General features: G+C 46.3%; 1 protein-coding gene across 3 annotated transcripts in view; it reads right to left on the minus strand.

Moving 5' to 3' along the window:
• SCAF8 (SR-related CTD associated factor 8) overlaps positions 1-22,021 on the minus strand; it is a 198,181-nt gene that overhangs the window by 25,624 nt on the left and 150,536 nt on the right. For 2 of the 3 annotated variants that reach the window (XR_005782614.1, XM_040448812.1), the window contains one exon: positions 11,684-12,811. The exons of the other annotated variant lie outside the window; for it this stretch is intronic. The gene's annotated coding sequence lies outside the window, so the exon portion shown is untranslated. Of the gene's footprint in view, positions 1-11,683; positions 12,812-22,021 lie in introns of those variants that run through there. 3 annotated transcript variants of the gene reach the window in all.

Below are 22,021 nucleotides of genomic sequence, written 5' to 3' on the forward strand. Positions count from 1 at the left end.
AGCAAAACTCTAAGCGATGCATTTAAGACGTCCCTGGGGCCCCAGGAAAGAAAACCCACGCCCCGTAAACCACGGAAACTCACACGATGGTGTCACGCAACATGGGACTCAAAACCACAACCTGGAGATCAAGAGTCACATGCTCCACTGACTGAACCAACCAGGCACCCCTCTCCTTTTTCTTTTTTTTTTTTCCTAATAGAGAGAGAGTGTGCACACGTGTGTGTGCAAGCGAGGGGGGTCGGGGGGAGGGGAGGCAGAGAGGGAGAGAATCTTAAGCAGGCTCCACACTCTGCACAGAGCCCTTCTGATCTCTAATCGAGCCGATGTCACCTCGTCATCCGGGAGGTCTTCCCGGCCCTCCATGCACAAAGTACTGGCCGTGGCCTCCCCTGCCCCTTTCCCATTCCTCCCTTACCCTTCTCCCTTCTCTCTGTAGCACCTGTACCCACCCAGCAGATCACATCAACGCGCCTCTTCCCGCCAGATTAGAAGCCCTGCGAAATCAGGGACTTGGCTTTGTACACCGTTATGTTTCGGGTACCAGACAGGGCCTGCCCTATATGACATACGATCTTGTAACTGAATCGGTAACATTTGTGGAACTCTTGAAATGAACAAAGTGCCGCCCTCCAGGTGGGCGGCGGAGACGGAGGTAGAGGGCTCAGGCCATGAGTCCTACTACCCCCTGCGCGCACGCTGCCCCCTCGCCTGGGGCTCCGAGCTGCTCCCCGCTACGTGGCTCCCCACCTCCCTGCCTTTGCTCTGGCGTTTCCTGCCCTCGAAATCCCAGACCGCCCCTCTCCGTGGTCAAAGCGCAGCTTGAACGGCAGCTCTTCGCGATTCCGGTTCCATCGCTCTCCCCCACCTTCGAGATCCTGACTCTTCCCCCCGCAGCACAGCCCTTTCTGGTTCCTATAGTAAACCGTGACCTCGTCTTCCCTTGTAGGAGTGTTACGATGGCCCTCCCGACCATCTCTGGGGCAGGGCCTCTGCGCCTCCTTACCTAACCAAGTCACTTTTAAGTCTTGTCTTTTTTCTAGAAATAGCCAAGTTGTCAATTTGGCCTACGACTGAACAATATTTCTGTGAGCCGTTAGAGTCCAGACGCCAAGTCAAAAGCCGAACGGGCACTCCGAGGCTCCTGGCGTTTACTTGAGCAACAGAGACCCTGACCTGCCAGGTGACATGAGTCATGGGCATATTTGGGACTAAACACCAGGCACTCTGTCACTAAACCAATATTCCCATGATCTCAGTACGCGCCGCCTGACAGGTAGGAGACCTGAAAACAATATGCTGTCCTCAAGATCTGAAGAGAAACAAAACAAAACAAAAAAAAAACACCCGGCAAAGTCGAAATTAGTGTTTAATAAAATGCAAACAAAACATCTCGTCGCCTTTAGAATATGGCAGCCACAATCTTATCTGTCTGATAGGATATGAGCCGAGAGCCTTCAGAATAAAACTATGGGCTCCCAAAGTCTCGAAACAGCCACAAGGGCAGGAGCACACAGTGTGGCTGCAGTTCTGAAAGCCAGGGGTTGTATGGAAAGGAAACTGGAGGAGGCCTGCGAGGAAGGTATTGTAATAATTCAGGGGAGAGGGGACGGTCATTTGGATTCGCAAACACAATGAAAATAAGGAGGAGAGCACAGATTTAAGGATCTTTTGGTCTTTCCTAAGTACATTCCTTGGGCCTGAGCTTGGGCCCTTATACGGAATTCTGTTTCACAGTCGACAGTGTCCTCGCACTGTTCAAGCGATACTCCAGAATATTTCAGGTTCCCCTCAGGGCTGGAATGAAAACGCTGGCAGACCCCAAGGACAAAAGAGGAAATTCCATTAGGGCATAATTCAGGCTTGGGATTATAGTATGCAGTGGCTTGGATGGCGGCCCCCGATATACGTTCACGTCCTAACCTCTGAAACCGGTGAACGTGACCTTATTTTGGAAAAAGGCTCTTTGCAGATGTGCTTGCAGATTTCTAGACAGAATCACCCGGATTATCTGGGTGGGCTCGAAATCTAATGACAAGTGTCCTTACGTGAGAAAGAAGGAAAAGGGACGCAGAGAAGAGGGGTGGCGGGGGAGGACGGCGGCAGCCCTGGGAAACTGGCACATGGAACAAGACAAGGACAGGATGCTCCGGGAGGTGCCCCAAACTCCCTTCCTCATCTGCGCTTATCCCTCACATACCAGAGGCCCCCCAGCATGAGGCTGGGCACCCGCGACCTGAGATCTGCTGTTCCCCTGTGCCAGGCTCTGCATGACCCTCTTCCTACCCATGGAGAGCTCGCTCTGTGGCCCTTTGAAGCAAAGGGGTTAGCGGAGGGAGCGCAGGGCCTTCGAATGGAAGAAGGGAACAGACCCTGTCTTGGGAAGAATTTGAGAGAAGGGAAGAAGGGGATTGGAGAGGTCAAGAGCACCCACAAAGCCCTAGATAAGCTTGAAGGAGATGCTTTCCAGGATCTGTGAAAAGGAATGTCCTTAACCTGTCCATCTCCCCAGTACCTTCTCCACCATCTCACCATGCTTCTAAAATCTGGGCATAAGGGATGGCCCCTCGATATTATCCTTGTTCTTGCTGGCTGGGGTGGGATGGTCTGTACTGGGGCTGCTGAGCGTGTCGTACAAGTTGCATACTGCGCAAATGCACCTGTGAGGGGGTGAGCGGAGCGGAACTCCAGCTGTGCCCCTCTTGCCATGCTGTGTGCCTTAGGAGCACAGAGGCTCCCTTCTGCAATATGCAGAGAGGCACAGGGTGTGCCAGCAGCAGCCCCTCCCTCTCTGGAGTCAGCCTGACCTTGGTCCCCAGCGCCAGACCCTCAGTGGTCTCCTGTTGGTCTCCCGCAAGAGTAGCACCAAATTCTCTGCCCTCATGATGAAACTCTGTCCCCCAGAACAGTCTGTATCTCCTGCCTCCTTCCTCCCACGTCCTTTCCTGCCAAAGTCAGCCTCTTGTGCCCAACGCTGGCAGAGCAGCTGGGACAGTTTCTGATGGAGGACACGCCCCAGTCCTGTCGAAATACCGTTTCCCCTATTTCCCGGGTGTGGAAATTCCTCACACCCTTGGCACAAGAAAGCTGTGATATCGTGCCAGGTCAATAGGCATGTAAAGCAACCAAATGCATATCAAAGACATTTTCTAGGCTTGCCACATGGGGTGGGGGGCCCGGCCCTGCCAGAGCAGTTTCCCTAGAAAGTGTATTCTTAGCCATTTCGGAAAAACGCAGACTAGTCAGTCACCTTTACTCTATAAATGTCTGTCCTTGTTAGAATCATTTATAATAAAAATGTGTTCTTTCTTTACTCGGGTCATTAAAAAACAAACCAAGAAAAGTTTGAGGTCCTACGACCCAGCAGCCGACGTGAAAGGAAAACAAAAGGCAGTCATTCAAGATCTCGTATTTTCATCTGAGACTTAGGACTTGAACGGTCAGGCGTGATTCCCTCCTTCCGAACAACACGAACTGTAATTTAAAGTCACACGACTTCACGGCGCAGAATGCCTTCAACCCAACAGGTGGGGTCTGTAAGACACGGAAGCTGCTTTCTAAGCCTTCTGTCCTTTCTTCCTCAAAACTAGCCCACTAAGCAGTCACTGCTGTCCCTCTCTTACAGCTGGGAAACTAAGGCTTAGGGAGGTGAAGGTTGAAGGCCAGCGTGCAGCGGAGCTGAGGTGTTCACTCCAGGTACGTTGGTTGACTCTGTAGCCTGAGCCGCTCAGCACTAGACCGTACCCTCTGCTGGGGAGAGCAGGGGTCCCTCCAAGCCTTTCCCATAAAGTGCTCTCCGTGCATCCCGCAAAGTCCTGCCCCTTACAGCTCAGCCACAAGGGAGCCTTGTGTGGTAACGTTTTCTCTTGCATCGTTAAGGGGCTCTGTTTGGCCAATGAGCCCACGCGAAAGCTAAATTACATAAAAGAAAACACAAACCATCCTTCTTCCTTTAGGTCTTTGCCTAATGCTCTAGATGATATTTGTGTGTCTCCACCCTCCCCCCACCCCCCCACCCCACGATTCATAAATTCAAAATCTCATCCCCAGTGTGATGCTATTTGGAAGCTTTTGGGAGGTGGTTAGCGTGTGAGGGCAGAGCCCTCACGAACGAGGTTAGCACCTTTATAAAAAGGGACTCCAGAGAGCTACCTGCCTGTCCCTTCCCCCCAGGGAGGAGGACGCAGGGGGAAGATGGTCCTTACCAGACCCCAAATCGGCCAGAGCCTTGATCTTGGATTTCCCAGACTCCAGAGCTGGGAGAAAGACATGTCTGTGGTTTATTAGCCTCCCAGTTGATGGCGTTCTGTTATGGCAGCCTGAACTAAGACGCCTACGTTCCACAACGAGTGGCCTGAATTCTTTTAGACCTGCCCACATTCCTATTAGGAACCTGAGCCAGACTGATTCTTCCCTGCAGGTTAAAACGATGTGAATTTTCAGCAGCTACAGCAGTCTACCTCATTCCCAGCGCCTTCAGGGCACATGGAGTCCTCCGCTCAAGGGAAATGGGACCTGTGTCCTGCATCCCGTCAGCACTGTCTGACTTGGGCTGGGATCCAGACTGGATTAGTTGAACCTGGGCTTAAACAGCCCCGACCCACCCTTGCTGCCTGAGACATGCAATGAAGCTGGGGGCCGGGGGCCGCAGCTCGGAGTGGCCGCCTGAGCTCTATTCCGTTGTGCTCCTCACCGCCCTGCCCGGGGTGGGGTGGGGGGGCTTTCAAGCTTCCTTTCTCTGAGTTTCCTTAATAAAATTGGTTCTTAAGTATTGGAGGATTACCAAGCTCTTTGCAAATCTGATGCAAAGCCATGGCCCTTGCCAAAGAAACATTCCAATACGCCTAAGATCTTGCATAAAGTTCAGCGTGTGCACAGCCAGGAACCCCTGGGGTTCAGGTGCCATTCAGCTCTGACGCTCCACCTTTCCAGGGTTCTGTCATGAGGGAAGGCACACCGTTAACCTCCGCTCTCCTCCCCCACGGAAGACACTTCCCCAGGGTCACAATAGGCAGAATGAGATAGACTTTCTCTCCTCCCCCAAGGTGCCTGCATGCAGGAATCACCTTCATCCCCAAAGGCATCGTGTTTGTGTTTTGTTTGTTTTGAGACAGAGAGCGAGTACAAGCAGGTGAGGGGTAGAGGGAGAGGAGAGGGAGACTCTTAAGCAGGGGCTCCTTCTCACAACCTTGGGATCATGACCTGAGCCGAAATCAACAGTCAGACGCTCAACAGAGCCACACAGTCACCTCAGTTCTTTTTTTAAATGAAGTTAATTTTCACTTATTTCAGATGAATGCAAGGCAATAAATAACAACTAGAGAAGAGAGACTCATTAGACTAAAAATACAATCAGGTGTCAGACGCTAATGGGCAACGACCTAGGATAGGTAAGGAGTGGATAGCCCGCGACAGCCCCACCTCTGTCCTTACATCTGTAAGGCTCCGTGGCCAGGAGCCATCAGCAAAAGTGCCATCAACTCACAGAGTCAGGCTGGCCTTTCAAAAGTGTCAACTTCCCAGATTTCCTCAGATTGATCTGCCAGGCAAATCCTGTTCCCAAAGCCCCGGGCAGACTCACCCCATCCTGGGAAAACAGACGGACACAAAAGCCTTATCTCTGAGTATAAGGTTGTATCATTCTTTCCAACAGGCTAGCAATTGATGAACAATTCAGTTGTCGGGAGGGGAGAGCCTCCCGTGTGGCAGTGAGCCTGGCTGCCACCCCACTCTTTGTCACTTTCATTAAGCTGACGTCACTTGATCACCCGCAGTGTGTGTCCCAGTCTTGGGAATGATTAAACTTGATTCTACCCTGGGGATAAATAATGCCAGCCACCATTTCCTGTGCCAAGTGCATTCCATGCGCTGTCACGAATCAGTTAATGTACACGGTATTTTCACGACGTGGACCAGAAAGCTGTGGGCGTGATTATCTCTACTCTACAGATGAGGAAACCAGGGCTCATGGAGGTTAAAAAACTCACCCCCCTCACACAACGAACAGGAGGCAGAGCTAAGATTCAGGCATAGGCTTACCAAATCCTTCTTTCCTTTCCTCCAGCCCAGTAGCTCCCAGACTCAGTCTGCACATTAGGATCCTTCCACTTCGTCACCCAAGGATCTTTTAAAGCTCCCAACGCCCAGGACATACCCAGAAATTGCAATCTTTAGGGAAGGGACACGGGCATTGGCATTGTTTTGAAGCTAGCCACGTGATTCCAATGTGCAAGCCAACTGGGGAACCAACGCGAAGGGTTTGGAAGTATCTTCAGCTGCAAACACTTCCCAAATAACCCAAGTGCAAATCAGGAGAAAGGAATGAAAAGGAAGCAAATTAAAGAATGAGCTAAGAGTGGCTGAAGAGACGTGCGTGAATACAGGAATCTGTTTTCTCCACGGGTAAAGGAAGAAACTTGATGAGAAGTAACTTCCCTGACGCAAGAGTAGACAACTCAAATGGGTGGGGTTCTGGTTTCTAGCAACTTGGTGGTTTTTTTTTTTTTTTTATTTTTTCATTTTTTAAAGAGAGCACACGCGCGGGGGGGGGGGGGGGGGGCGGGTTGCGGTACAGAGGATTAAAGCGGGCTCCCAATGCGGGGCTCAAATCACGAACCATGAGATCATGACCAGAGCCGAAGTCAGACGTTTAACCAACTGAGCCCCCCAGGCTCCCCAGCAACTCAGTTTTACGGGATGAGCTGAAATACACTGAGCATAGCTCTCCTATTAAGTGGGGTTTCTCTCTGCTCCACTCTTGGGGGGAGAGTGACTGTTTAGTTGGTGTCTATTTATACTAGAAGCTGCTTTTTTGTGCACCAGGGTCTGTGGCTGGCACTGCCCACACTCTCCAGACCAGTACCGTGAGCCTTCTGATGGCCCTTCTGTAAGAGCAAAGCCTGGTAGGGTTATATCCAGAAGAGCATTTGTTTTAGTGCATTTATGCAACATATTCAAATTCCTTAAACACTGAAGTTTGTTGAAGAAGCCTCAGTCCTCTACTATGCTAAGAAGAAGAGTTTATTGGGATGTTATCTTGTGGAACCTTAATCTGAAATGTTTGATGGTCAAGTATACTGAGGAATTACTGCTTTTAGTTGGACCGTAAGTAGAATTTTGGCCACATGGAGCATGACTGCCATGTCTTGGCTGAAGTCCAAGAAAGGATAATTAGCAAATGATTTAGTGGTGGTCATACACTTGCTTTAGTTCATACTTTGCTTTATTTTAAGTAACACGTATTGCCTGCAAGGGCCTAGTGTTCGTCACTGAATGGAAATGCTAGATTTTCCAAAGCTTATCACAAGTCTTATATTCCAGTTGGGTAAATTCCTGTACTTAGATCTGATGGATCTTTCTGCTTCCGATAAAAGATCTGAGCCAACGATGAATGAAATCCACAACTTACTGGTTTTCTATTGGTTTTGTTTCCCTCTTTTGTACTTAATGGTAATATATCTAACCGCGATATAACTAGACCACAAACATGAAGTCAACCCTACTTCTACACATCTGTTTACTGGCACAGGGATCTACAGAAACCAACCTTGTCGTTTGTGTGCTGCTAAGATGGACCCAGGAGATTCACACTCACTTCAGAGAAAATGTGGGCCAAGAAGAACTTTCTAGGTATTTCTCCCCACTCTCTCATTATCATGTATCCTTGAGTTTCAGTAAGTGTAGTGTATTTTTTTTTTTTTTTGAGAGAGAGTCCATGAGGGTAAATGGGGGAGGGGCAGAGAAACAGGGAGAGAGAATCTTAAGCAGACTCCACGCCTAGCAGAGTCCAACGTGGGGCTCCATCCCATAACCCTGGGATCATGACCTGAGCCGAAATCAAGAGTCAGATGCTTAACCAACTGAGCCAGCCAGGTGCCCCAAGTGTAGTTTTTCTAAAAAAAAATTAAAGAGCTCTTCTAAGAAACTCTGAATTCTAGTGTTTTGATAGTAGAAATGGCATCTGGTGTTTCTATTTATAATTTTCCCAAGACTCTAAAGCCAAAGTCATTGTGCTTGAGAGTAGTTTTTGTTTCCATCCACTTATATTTGGAACTTGTCACATCTCATGTTGAATTTAATGCAACTTTCTTGGGTGGTGGTACTTGCTTCCTCGCTAATGTTTAGGGATCTAGAAGAAAAGAGGGGGTCCTGTTTGGAATCTGTGAGGAGGAAGGCCCACTGAGAACATATTTGTGAAATCTGGCCCCAAGGAATGTTGCTGCGAGGCCACTGGAATCGGGTAAGTCCTTGGAAATACTATACCTTTGAACAGGAGTGTTTGACTAACGTACGTGAATATAATCCTAAGATTCTGAAAACCAAATGAACAATAAACTTGTTACTGACTAGAAAACAGCAAAAAAATAAATAAATAAATAAAAATAAAAACAAAAAAGGCCAAAAAACAGAAGCTGTTTTCCACACTGGAATGTTGAGCTAATAACCTAGTCATTTTTAGGGAAACATGTGGCCTCTACCTGCCTATGTGAGCCTCCTTTGCATTCGTATCCTAATATGTGACACACCCCTGTCGCTCCTTTTGAATATGCAGATCCTGATGATAAGCACAGACATCACTTTAATTCATCACCCCACCTCTGATCTCAACACAGCAGCCGGCATTTAGTAAGTCCTACGTAAGTATGTGTTGGGTGAATGAAGGAATATTGGTATTTGAAGACAGAAGTACAACATTCTGATAAAAAATCCAGAAGCTGGAAAAGAGATGTGGCCTCAGTTGTGACCGGGCCTCCCACGCAGAGATGCGGGCCTCGACCTGGGGGCTGGTGATCACTTTCTGGGCGGGAAGCTCCCCAGCTCTTATCACAGAACCTCCGGCTGGCCTGTCCTTCCCCGTGGTCTCCCCAGCTGACCACGTCTTTGGAAGTTCTGCTTCTCTGTGACCTGAGTGCATTCTGGCCACTGTGCTATGGCCTCCAGGCCCACGAAGTGCGTGCATGTACATGTGCTTCCATCTACGCAGGCGAAACAAAACTCTTAGAACATGGACATTTCTGGCAAAAATGACTCCCTTTCCTTCATTAGCTTTTTTCCTTTGTCCGTTAGTAATAAAAGAATGGGAATAATGTAATGAGAGTGAGTGAGGTGCCAATGGATGTCTGTTAGCTGGGGCTCTTCACTGAGCTTGCGTGACATGGTGGGATGGGGAGTGGTGCTTTTAAATATTAATGCAACTCTTCACGAAGGGTCCTTTAAGATCATATAAAACAAGAATTTGGCTCAGTCTTCATAAGAAATTTTTTAAAAATCCTCCGAATAGGAATTCCTTCCATTCAATAGGCATCTTCCCCTCACCCACGATCGCCCAGGCAAAATTTATAAAAGGTGCATTCAAGTTCCTTCCCAACTGTGCATACTGACAGTCTTAGCCATCTGAAAGCCACATTTATTTCTAGAAATATGGATCCTTCGGTGGATTTTAAAATTGGTATTAATATTGTACATAGTATGTTCTTAGAAAATATATTTGAGCACAGTGTTGGAACTTGTAGATTATATATGTGTGTGTGTATATATATATATATATATATATATATATTCCTTTTATTTCCTTATTGCCCACGGGTAAAGTCTTTTTCTACGAGATTTTTAAAAATGCTTTGGGGGCTCCTGGGTGGCTCAGTCAGTTAGGCGTCTGACTTTGGCTCAGGTCACGATCTCATGGCTAGAGCCCCAACTGAGCTCTCTGCTGACAGCTCAGAGCCTGGATGGAGCCTGCTTCAGATTCTGTGTCTCCCTCTCTCTGCCCCTCCCCTGCTCATGCTCTCTTTCTCTCTCTCTCTCAAAAATTAATAAACATTAAAAATTTTTTTAAATGCTTTGAAAAAGATGTGTAGCTGAGAAGAAATGAGAGAAGTAAACATAAGGTTTCTCATAGATACTAAAAGGTACAGTAAGTACCTATGAGACAATAAATAAGACCAAGTCTAAGCACTTCAGTAGGCTCCCCTCCTGGTAATCTTTAAGCAACCCCCTGAAAGCCCTGCTATAAAAACGATGTGATTTGATGACAGCCACAATAGTGTGGAATATTCCCCAATTTTAAAAATTGGATCAAGAAATAGTGGATTTAGGAAAATTACTAATAATGAATGGAAAGAGGCCTTCTAAAGCATCACGCTCACCCACTTTCTTAACTGCTTGTATTCTTAAATCATTTAAAACAAATTGCTTTTGATAAAAGTAATCATCTACGTGCAATTTCTGTGCAGAGACCATTCTGAAGCAGATGTTATGGGTTTTTTTCTCCCCTCTCTGAAGAATTTATTAACCACAAAGGAACTGCTTGAAACCATCTTATTTGAATGAGATCTCGGTATTAGAATTCAAGGAAGAGGCCAGCGTTTACTTAGAAACCAAACAACTCACATCAACGATTCCTTCTGATTGTGTAAATACCAAATAGCTTCAGTCTGTCAAAGTCACCTGATAGTATTTTAAAATCTAGCTCAAAAAAAAAAAAATGTTTTTTTTTTTTAAAGCTTTCCTTTGCTGCATGCAGAAGGAAGGGAAGGAGGGTGGAGTGTTAAATATTCACGCTGCTTCACAAAGAGAACTTGTCCAGATGCTCAGGCAGAGGGTGGTGGAGGCTTTGGAAAAGGAAATTCATCCAGGGAACAAAAGCATGAACGTCTGCCCTTGTTAGGGTGCCTCTTGGGAGTTTACAAAGATTGCCCTGATAGTACACCTCCAGCTAAGTGCTAAGACTGCGCATGAACTTGGTTCTGAAGGAATGATCCTTATTTCTTAAGTTTGTTTGCTATCCTACTCTTTCTCCTCCCACCCCATCCTCAGAAAGGAACCCCAGAACCTTCTATTTATTTGTCTTTCTCCTCTACATTAAGAGTTCCAAAATCCCTTTGCTTATATATGCACTAGAATGTCCACACGAATCCCCGAATCCAGGCTGTTCCCTTTGTGGGGAGCAGGTGGGGTGGGGGCAGGGAGCCAGATATGTGGCGTATCTCTCTGCCAGTTGCGCCTTTGGCCACAGAAGAATGGAAGGAAAGGGATCTTTGCTTATTTCCATACCAAATTTAGTGCCAAGCAAGGTCTAAGCTTTCTGAATAGGCTCACGTGTTTGGATTTCTTTGGAGTTTAAAAATTTCTTACTAGAATATTGTGGAATACACAAAAATATACTCTAAAACACTGGGCAGGGAGTCAACCAAAATAGACGCGATCTAAAAGCCTATAGCTGTGGCTAAATTACCCACAGCCTTCTTCAATTTTCTACTTATTTACTGGAAAATATATCAAAATCTAATTCTATTATAATCAATGTAACAGAAAATATAGTACAGTCAGAAACTGAAGAAAGCAAACACGTAATATTCCTGGGGAGGAATAATCTCTAAGCCGTGTCGCAGAATGCATCATCAAAGAGAGCCTTGGCCCTCGTAAAGAGCCCAGCCTTTCCAAAAAAGAACAATGAGTGGTTGTGCAAATCTAGAAATCGGCAGCAGTTCGGTGTAAGAAACTGTGAAAGACCCAAACCACGTATGCACCTCTCTGTCTAGACACAGGGTGCTACAAAGGGCTTGCCTGCCCTTTGCCCTTGCTTCTCCTTTGTAGAAGCCAAGGGCTTTGGTTCCTACAAAGAGGAACCACGAAAGATGCGCTGAGCCAGCTACAAGATAAAGTAAACGACTAACAACCAAAATCAGTTTCAATTTTTATTATGAACGTCCAAAGTAGACAGCATACTGTGAGAGTGTTAGGTTCTCACTGATTAAGTTTCAAGAGACCACAGACTACTGTATTCCAAGCACTTTAATTTGTGACAGAGCCAAAACAAACAAAAGAATGATAAAAATATTCTTTTCGGTGCAAAGAGTGCTCTTATTTGAGTTGCTGTTGCTGTTGTTGTTTTTTTTCCCTGCAGGTATTGTGAACACTGATCATTTCCAAAACGCAAATCCTGGTCTGGTACTTGCAGCAAACTTTGATAAGCTCTGCCTGAATAAGAAGCTAATAAGAAATGTACTTATAAAGTATGTTTACAACACAATGTAATATGCCCATTCATTGTCATTTCCTTCTTCTCCCACTAGGCTTCTCTTCTACCACCTGGGTACCTGCTGTTTGTAATAACGGGTCACTGAAGGCTGGAATGAAATGCCCAGAAGACTATATTGAACCCCGGATTTCCTCCAAGCTGCATTGTTCTTTCAATGAAAGCTTAAGACTTTCAACGTTTGAGACTGTCCGAGGAGACGACTAATAAGGGATTAAAGTCACCAGTCAAGAACTACAGTCTATGCGTGTCGTGTTCAAGAAACAAGCCATGGTTTGCTAAAGCTATGGTTCTAATAATCTGTAGTTCCAACACAATACGACTTTTTCCCCCCGGCAGGGTTTCCTTGCAATCTGCCCTCTCCATCACTGGTTCTGGATCACGCTACAGCTGGAGTTGGTTGCCATTTATATATTCCAATCAATTCTGGTCCTGTGGAAGGTGCATATCTCTTACAGATGCAATATTGTTCATCTGAGTGCATCCTCAAAAAGAACAATTACGAACTGGAAACTCATAGAGTTTGTGTTTAAAATTTATAAAATTAAACCTGTTCCAACAGGTAATACAGGGAGGCATGCTTGCAACCCGTGGATTCAATCAGAAACAATGTCTGAGAGCACAGAGCCTTCTCAATAGGTAACGGCGGCTTCCTTTTAACGCTTCCTTAAACAAGATCCGATGTGATGCACATTAGAACTTTGAAGCACGTCTCATTTATTTCTACAAGGCCTGGGACACGGGAAGGTGCCAGAACGTCATTCATCATCTTGCCTGTTGACAAAAGGAACAATAACTGGTCATCACTGGTCAATGGAATAACTTTTCCTAGTTTTTTTTTTTTTTTTCCAAGATAATCCCTAAAGAAGAGATGATGTCAATACAACAGCAAATGTTTCAATGTTTGATGAATTTCTGTGCTTTATAACGCCATGTCTTCTTCCAGGAGGACAGGAAGAATGAGAGTATGCAGTGTTCATCTCTCTCCTCGTGCTGGAATTGTTCAGCAGAGCCCCCTGTCCTGGAAGGGAGCATACCCAGGCTCCAGACGCGATTCCACCAGTAACTATGTCACCTAACCTTGCCGGGCCTTCCTTCCTTCGCATATACACAAGAAGACCTCAGTGGGCGAGTTCTAAAAAGAAGGCCAATCCAACCACATTATTGGGTTCATGCGGCCCTGCCTCCATAGCTCCATACAGACCACAACCAGGTATAACCTTTTCAGTCTGTGGCAACGGCTAGGCTTAAAAGAAGTCTCAAACTGTTAGTGCATGAAGTCAATTAAAACCGTGAGCGATAATGTGATTAAGCTAAGTGGGTATAAACTTCTGAAAGCACCCATTTCCCCATCTTTTGCTGTCTTAAGATCTAAGAAGTGCCTTTGGTGGGGGGGGGTATCTGCTGGTTTTCTTAAATCAAGAAATAACTGTGTAAAAGCTGAAAACCACATTAAAAAGGATAGCACAGACGCCTGCTGTAAGAACTTACTACATAGCCATAAAATTCAACTGGGTGGATGTGTTTAAGTAGCTATAACTGGTAACTTTACCAAGGTATACGTTGCAGAGGTGGGATCCACACACAGGAAGTCTGACCCGAAAACTGATGCTTTCAACCACTATGCCAAATTACTTCACCATAGTTTGTTAAAATGAGAATGAACTGGGGCTGAAAAGTTTAATGGAACTGTCATAGACGCCCTAGGTACAACCAGGAATTAGGTTAAATATTTGGAAACTTCAGGCAATTAGTTCCCATTAGTAACAAAATGATACATTTCAGTAATTGACAAACTATATTTAGTAATTACGATTTGATCTTTATGCCTCTGTGGTTGGTAAAACTTAGACGATGCCAAAACAACCATTTATTTATGTTATATTTATTTTTGAAGGCATCCTGGTTGTTACGTGTGCTAAGAAAAATGCGGAATAATTGTTTCATCTTTCTACTGTGTGTTTGGCAGAAGGGGAGACACAACTCTGTGAAATGTGTGAACGATCCACACAAAACAAAACAGGCACCAAGGTATCTATTGCTTCAGATTATTCTAAGTATTTTGCTAGTGCATTCATCCTTCAAATGCTGACTTAAAAGCTACTCGAGAGAAAACGACAATGAAAATACGCTCATTTTGACTATCAGTAGCTACAGCACTAGAGGGACAGAGCCATTTCCTTAAATGTGGATAAGATTTGCCAGGTTGTAACAGGATAGGCTTGTCACAGAGCAAATCAGCAACTGTGTGGTAAAAGGCACCGAGACCACACCGGGGAATAAAACGAAAAAGACACAAATTTACTCAAATTGTAGGGCGGGGACATACAAGAATGATCTATTTAACACATGCAAATACACACCAACACAGGCTCAATTTCTGTGTCTTTTGTTGCCAAGAAAGAGAAGTAAAGATTTCTGTCTTATCAAAAACATTTTAAAGAAGCGAACAGGAAGAAAATTTATTATGGGATTCTGGCAAAAATTTCTATGCTGGTGGATTTCAGGGATGTGTATATCCTAAGTCCCTGACGGAGTCGCTTCAGAGCACGTAAAATGATCCATCACCGAAGAGGGTGGATAGCAAAAAGTAAACATCAAGTACTCATGCAAACAACAATTCAGAGGTGGAGATAATGGTCACAAGGCCTGTATTTGGAGACTGCTGCAGTTATCAAAGTGCCTTCACATTTATGAACCTTCTGGTTCTTATAAAGGGGGACCCAGCCTACACGTGAAGCAGCTGAGATTTGAGGGCTTAGGCAGCTTGTCCAGCGTCACGTGGGAACGAGAGTGGCCGAGCCACTGACTGGGAATGAAAACCGGGTCCTGATTCCCTGGCCAGTGCTCGATCTTTTCGACGAGCTGTCTCTGGCTAGCAACACTGCGTTATCAATGAATTCGTTATTTATTATTATTATTCATCTCTTCTGCCTAGTTTTGTTGCTACCATGACCCCTCCCATATTAAGTGCCTTATGAAGAAGCCCTAACCTTGCAAAGCAGATAGAACCGTCTCCGCCATGTAACAGAGGCTTGGACTGGGGTTTGGACAAATGCCTTGCCCAGGGTCACGTGGCAAAGAGCGGAGCTGGAAATCAAAGCCACGGCGGCGGTAAGAGCTCCTGCTCTTTGCATTCACTGTGTGTGCCGTCTTGGCGTCTTCTGGGTTCTGGACCACTAAGCCCAAGTGTGCAGACGTGCTGTGCAGCCCCATCTTTAGCAACATAAGCCACTTCCTTCATCTAAAGCCTCGTCACAAAAAAAGACACCCAGCTGCTCTACAGGTCTGCCCCAGAGCAGACACTCCGCATGGGTGGCTTATCCCAAACTCCTTAAAGAGCCAGCGCACTCCTTGTTAGCAGCTGCCAATGTGCGTCACTGTCCCCCATAATAATGGCTATAATTTCACAGAAAAGAGTAGGAGGCCAAAACGCCCACTTGTCAATGAGAATATGGCACAGAAGATGACTTTTTATTTTAATTAAAAAAAAAAATTTTTTTTAACGTTTATTTATTTTTGAGACAGAGCATGAACGGGGGAGGGGCAGAGAGAGAGGGAGACACAGAGTCGGAAGCAGGCTCTGGGCTCTGAGCCATCAGCCCAGAGGCCGACGCGGGGCTCGAACTCACAGACTGTGAGATCGTGACCTGAGCTGAAGTCAGACGCTTAAGCCACTGAGCCACCCAGGCGCCCCTAATTTTTTAATGTTTATTTACTTTTGAGAGAGAGAGCGAGCATGAGCAGGGGAGGAGCAGAGACAGAGGGAGACACAGAATCCGAAGCAGGCTCCAAGCTCCGAGCTGTCAGCACAGAGCCCGACGCGGGGCTCGAATGCATAGACTATGGGATCGTGACCTGAGCCGAAGTTGGACATTTAACTGACTGAGCCACCCAGGCGACTGATTTTTTTTTTTTTTTAAATAAATAAACTGAGACACAGCAGTGCCTGGAGATGAGAGTTAGTTAATAGTCGACGGCAACCGTAAAAGTTCTAGAACCAGTTTTCTGCAGGTCAAGTTGCCACTGATGATGTTCTTTGCTGCAACGTAATTTTGAAATGCAGTTATTCTTTTATAAAGCTGGTATAATAAAGGCAAATGGACTTAGAGGTGTCCCTATACAGATGTAACTCACTTGGGTCTGCTGGTTCTGGGTAATTTACACACGTGGCTCTCTCCATCTGTGCAAACAGCCCTGCAAATCAGTTTCATGCATCCCACGCTGCAAACCAGAGAAATAAGGTTCAAGGAGGTTACCTGACCTCTTTTTTTTTTTTAATTTTTTTTTTCAACGTTTACTTATTTTTGGGACAGAGAGAGACAGAGCATGAACGGGGGAGGGGCAGAGAGAGAGGGAGACACAGAATCGGAAACAGGCTCCAGGCTCTGAGCCATCCGCCCAGAGCCTGACGCGGGGCTTGAACTCACGGACCGCGAGATCGTGACCTGGCTGAAGTCGGACGCTTAACCGACTGCGCCACCCAGGCGCCCTGCACCTGACCTCTTTAATGAACTAATGAAACTATCTGGCCAAGACAACGCGGCTCCAGGGCGGCAGAAACAGACCTCAGGCTAAGTGTGCCTGACCCCAAGTATTTTATGCCTTTCCTTTCACAAGCTGCTGCACCCCAGGTATCTGAAGTGCCAGACATGCCAACGGCCACCCCACATTGTGACCCACGTGCGGGACTGCTGAGGAAGGGCCGGTGGTCACCAGGACAGCAGGGGAAGCACACCTGCTTCCCAAACAGCTATATCCTTTCTTACTTGCAAAAACCCTGTTCTAGAAACAGGAGCCAGGCTTCCAGGTCAATTATAGGTGTCACAGAAGAGAGAAGGAGGAGGGACCAGGCAGAGTATCTCCACAGAGAGCCCACGACAGGCGAGGCAGCTGCATGGAGAAATAGAAATCAACCTAACTTTAATTCCATGGTAAAGGCTTCGTGGTCTATTTCGCGTTTTACTCCCTTAAAGTAATTGCGTTCTGATTTCCAAATCAGCAGGCTGGAAATGGCCTAAAGCCTGAAGAATCATTTCTAAATGACAGTTGAGAAAGAGAATCTACAGAGAGGCTCTGACCCCTTTTTAATTAATCTCCTTCATTTCTTCCCCGGCACAATTGCCAGTGATCAGCAAAGTGACCGATCAGCCTTCACTGCCTTCCTCTCCCCTGTTCGCTTACACAAGGAGGAGGTGTGAGATTATGAAGCCAGCCACAGAAAAGCTGCCCAGAGTGTGATCTGTTCTGGCACGAATGCATTGGATTCATCACCAGTGGGCTAACTAAGGAGGTGATGGAGCGGTACCAAGAAAACTAGGTCCTTGCAAACAGACTTTCAGATCCAAGCCTCAGCCAGCCTGCCCTGCCTCGTCGAAAGGCAAGTGCCAGAGTTATTCAGGGATGCCAGACCCCAATCTGCCTCGTCCAGCTGATCCTTCTGGTCAGCCCATATGGGAGCAGGATGCCTGGCACAGATCGGAAAGCATCAGTGTGTGCAGACATGTTCTAACATCATTTGCTAATGTTTCATTGTTCTGTAGTTAAAAACCTACTTAAAATGTGTGGAGCAACGTCCCACGTCCCATTAGATTAGAACAGTATGAAGTCTAGTCTTTCCAAGTACGGAGTGTAAGAATAATTAAAATAACATAAAGGCAATTATGCCCTATTGGGGAAGTTTATTTCCACGATGGGGGATACCCAGGGCTCCTTTATTAAACTGAGATCACATCATGTCCACACATGTATTGTGCATACAATCTTTGTGCATAGTTAATTCCAACACAACAGAAAGAACCACCATATTAGTGCTAAAACAGAACTTAGGAATTGCAGGGCACAAAATTCTCATCCTAAACATTAACAAACCGAAGCTCAGAGGTCTCCCATTTGTCTAAGGGTACACAAAGATTGGGAGTCTAGAAGACACTCTGATCTCTTGTCCTCTAAAACGCTGTATGTCCTATGATGTCCCACACTCATTTCATTCAAATATCTCAGATAGAATATCCTGGAAAATTATGCCATTTGGCATGAATGATCAAAAAGTCCGAATGCACGGACTCTTGAATGATCCAAATATAACAGACTTCTGGACCATCACAGACAGAGCTGTTTCCACTGGTGATGAAGTCCACTCTCATGTGAGCTGGTGGGATGGAGACACAGGGTGTGGCAGACCCTTCTAGCAAAGCTCATTTATGGAGAAGCAGTTCAGTACACTGTTTAAGGTACACTCTGGAACCCACCCATCAGGCTTGCATCTCTGATTCTGCTTCTTATGGGGGGGGGGGGGCGGGTACAATTCTTGGGTTACTGTGAGTTTGCACACGTGTACAACAGGGATTAATCCCAGCACCAAGGCTAACTGTGGGGGTTTAGGGAGGGGCCGTGTGGAAAGTGTCTGTCACAGAGGAGGCAGGAGGGATATGGATTCTTTCTTGGCCACCCATGTTCTCAGGGAGTCCTGGCGACACAGAGGAGAACAGAGATGCTCCATCCATCGTTAGGTCACAGGAGTAACTCTGTGAATCCTTCTCAAGCGGCTAAGGCCCCGTCACCGGCCTCCCATGGTCCATATCCCTGGGAGAGCTCAGCTCCCATCATCATCTTCTCTCTCCTGTCCTTGCCTCTGAGCTCCTCTGTGACCGACTGAAAAAGTGAACGAAAGACCCAGAGCCCCTCATCTTCCTCGTGGATCAGGGCGTTAGTAATCCCACAGGCCACACACTCTGGTCATTATGGAGTCAGGGTTCCTCTCTTCTTCACCCTCACCCAACCATGAAACCACCCCCCTCCTCCCTCTTTACTTCTCAGCAGTCTCTCTCTCTCTCTCTCTCTCTCTCTCTCTCTCGGGGCCATTCCTGTTTGCAGGAGAGAATCACCCCAAGTAACTAGGAATCAGGGCACTTATATACTTTTTTTTTTTTTTTTTTAATTTCAAAGCCTATGCCTTTGTTGAGATAAAAGGAAAACAAAGCATCCGTGTTAACATTTCACAGATGCCCTGGGAAGTCTGCACTTTGACACCCTGATGCCTTGCACTTGGGTGGGGGGAGGAGATGAAAAAGAACAAAGAGAAAGAGGAAAAGAGCAAGTTACCAAAGGCACCATTCTAGAGCCTCAAGACTGACCAGAGCGTAGGCTCCATGCAAGCCAAGCCGAGATTTGGCTTTGCTGTCGTGTCAGGGCCCCTCCCTGAAGCACAGGGCTTCTCAATGGCTCCTCAGGGAAGGGCAGAAGGAATGAAAGGGAATTCAACTGAATGCCATCCTGCATGTCTGATGGTCTACTGGCTCCCCTTCAATCATCTAGACCTTCTGGAAGAAAAAACAGCCCCGTGACATTCTTTCCTTTGGCAGTGAAATCACCTCAACCACACGGAGACCCCCAGGCTAGAGGCTGATGCTAAATGCTGATGACTTTTCCATGGGAGCTTGCTTTAGGCCAGCTCTCCTTCTAGCTTAAAGGTTAAAAGGTTCAACTTTGGGTTTCCAAGAACAGAGACTGTCACATGACGGTCACATGATGCACTACACTCGTTTTTTCAATGTGGCCCATTCAAATGGTCAGTAGTGGGATGTATTCTTCCTCTCTCCCAGGCTGGAGCAAAACCTATTAATATTCATTTAGTAAAGTTGAACCCATCAGATAACAGCTTTTTAAAAATAATTTTAAAAGTTAACCTTAAAAGAATTTTAATATTTTTTAGAGGCATGCCACTTTCACGCATAAAGTATGCTCTAGAAACACAGGGCAGTAAGTAAATTTCATTTTTAGAGTACTGGGAAAAAACTGGCATTTAAAGAAATCCTATTGGTTAACCTTCTTCATAAGGCAAAGAAACCTTTTTGAAAAGTGAACAATCATCCTTTTTTTTCTTTTTTAATTTCAATTTTCATATATCCAGTTTGCTTAAAGCAAATTCAATCTGGTGTCCTCAGCTGTCGTCACAACTGAACTGGAGAGATTATATGGCCACCAAGTTGAACAGATGCTTTTTTCTTTTTTCTTTTTTTTTTAATAGCTGCAGAAACTAATTTGCAAACTGAATTCGCGGTGAAGAATTGACATGACTGTAGTCAAAGAAATGACAAGACACTCGCTTTTCTTGGCTGCCATTAAATAGCCCCAGGAACAGTGACCACTGGAGTTCTCAGGACAGGATTATCCACGCACAGCCCTGTCGGACAGTGAGCCCTGAAGGAGCAAGGCTCCAGGATTGGAGGGAAGGGACAGGTGGCCGGAAGTCCCTCCGGGGACCCAGCCTGCCTCATCCACGGCACCCACCCCGCCATGGAGGACTCCACTGTGTCCGTATCAGCTCTTGACTTTATCTTAATCTGTATATGCTTTATCTGTTTATCTAGAAGAAGTATTTAAAATCAGGAATTTGCTGCTTAAAAGAACCACGAGAAGGTTAAGTGAGTGAAATGAAAAGAAAAGAGAGAGAGAGAGAGAGACTGTTCCTCTCCTTGCCCGCTTGGGCAGAACTAGTGAATGGGCTCACGCGGTCTGGTTAGTTATCGCAACTGCGTGAATTTGCCTTCATTTCCGTCTGTCTCAAGGGCATGTAAAGTAACCAGGATGGTGCTAGGGCTCCATATCCACAGAACGAGCACCCTGCAGTGGTGGCAAATGCAACAGACAAGGTCATATTCACACCTACACCGTAGTGCGGACAGGACTTGGCCCCACTACTCCACGGTCAACAGCCATCAGCCTGGCTTTAACCGAGGCCCCCTCGGTGCACCGAGTAGTAACTCTGAGGTCAGGGAGAAACAATATACTTGAACTGCATGTCTTTTTATTTTTTGGAGCAGAATAATAGTTTTCAAGAAGGCACAGCGTCTTATTTAATAAGCTCACAGAGAACTCCAAACATGACCCAAGTTAATGAGCCACTGACAGATACTCTTTTTCTACAAACAGCACAATGTCAGGGAATATCTGTTCTGGGGAAATATGAAAGCAGAAAAGAACAGGATGTGGCTTTTTAAAAAAATATGGGCGGCTTTCTACGACCATATTCTCAGAAGCCTTGACCAGGATTTGGGATAAGAAAAACTCTTCATCTGCAGTGTTTGAGAGCTGATATGTACAGCCTCTGTACCCCACACAGAATTCCCTCACATGCTCACGAGGTGACGTGGCACAGAACATTCCAGGACACGTCCCACGTCCCACCCGCATTCCATCCAGCTGCCCAGAGTGGGAAGACCTTAGACACTAGTGAGCGACACTTCTCAGATGTTACCAGACCCCCGGATTACAAATCCCATTACAGTATGTCATTTCCCCCCTAAAACAGGTAGGCAACAATGAGTAGAAAAAGGCTGGCTGGAGACCCCGATGGTGGCGGTCAACGGGGCCAACTCACCAGCAAAGTGACACATCCTTGCTCACTCGCCTTGCAGGGAAGGTTATTCACATCTGTGCCTTAGCAAAATGATAGATTGTTACATGCCACGAGTCAGCTTAGAATAGCTCCAAGCATCCATATCAGAGTCAGGAGTGCTATGGGACTCTAGCATGAGTTTACAGGTAGTTGCCTAGTTCCGAGCTATAAGAGTCCACTGTGTCAGACGCACGAGTGCCGAACCGCTTGGCTAGAAGCCGGTTTGCCCGGTTCCTTACAGGACCCCACGGCCTCTGGGATACAGTGTGGAAGCCACTGATCTAACATATACAACCTTTGTTTGGAAAGACTTGTTCTACAATGATCTTAAGCAGTATCAGTGAATCTGAACTCATGACCCCAAGGTCAAGAGCTGAACGCTCTACAGACTGGGCCAGCCAGGCGCCCCTCCACTGTCCCTTTGTATCTTCAAAAGAAACTGCTACTTACTTTTCCAACCACCTGCCACTTAACACGGTCAAAAGCCTGTGTCCTCCCTGGCCTCTGGCGATTTCAAAGAAGCTTTTCCTGCCTCTTGGGACAACCTTGCGCTTAACTATTTATCCTTTTCCTTAAGTGACTGC

This window comes from Herpailurus yagouaroundi, unplaced genomic scaffold, assembly GCF_014898765.1.
Source record: "Herpailurus yagouaroundi ecotype Mexico unplaced genomic scaffold, PumYag 198, whole genome shotgun sequence".
NCBI classification, from domain to species: domain Eukaryota; kingdom Metazoa; phylum Chordata; class Mammalia; order Carnivora; family Felidae; genus Herpailurus; species Herpailurus yagouaroundi.